The sequence below is a fragment of the Anopheles coustani genome (assembly GCF_943734705.1).
Source record: "Anopheles coustani chromosome X unlocalized genomic scaffold, idAnoCousDA_361_x.2 X_unloc_36, whole genome shotgun sequence".
In the NCBI taxonomy this organism is placed as follows: domain Eukaryota; kingdom Metazoa; phylum Arthropoda; class Insecta; order Diptera; family Culicidae; genus Anopheles; species Anopheles coustani.
Genome location: NW_026525144.1, coordinates 135,001 through 135,252, shown reverse-complemented (window position 1 = coordinate 135,252; position 252 = coordinate 135,001).

The window sequence follows — 252 nt, the reverse complement described above, 5'->3', positions numbered from 1 at the left end:
CTCAACCAACCCCAAGTACCCGGAGGTACCCAGAGTGTTGGATCCGCCAACCACTACCAGCACTCCAAGTCCTTGCGAACCCAAAGTGTTTGCCCGGTAGGGCCATTGAATCACAACGCTTGCTCCATGCAAGTGGCCTCGGACAACAGGTGACACCCGAAGTACATCCGGAGAGTGTATATCAAGTGTTTGTTCACCAAGTCCTCAACCAACCCCAAGTACCCGGAGGTACCCAGAGTGTTGGATCCGCCA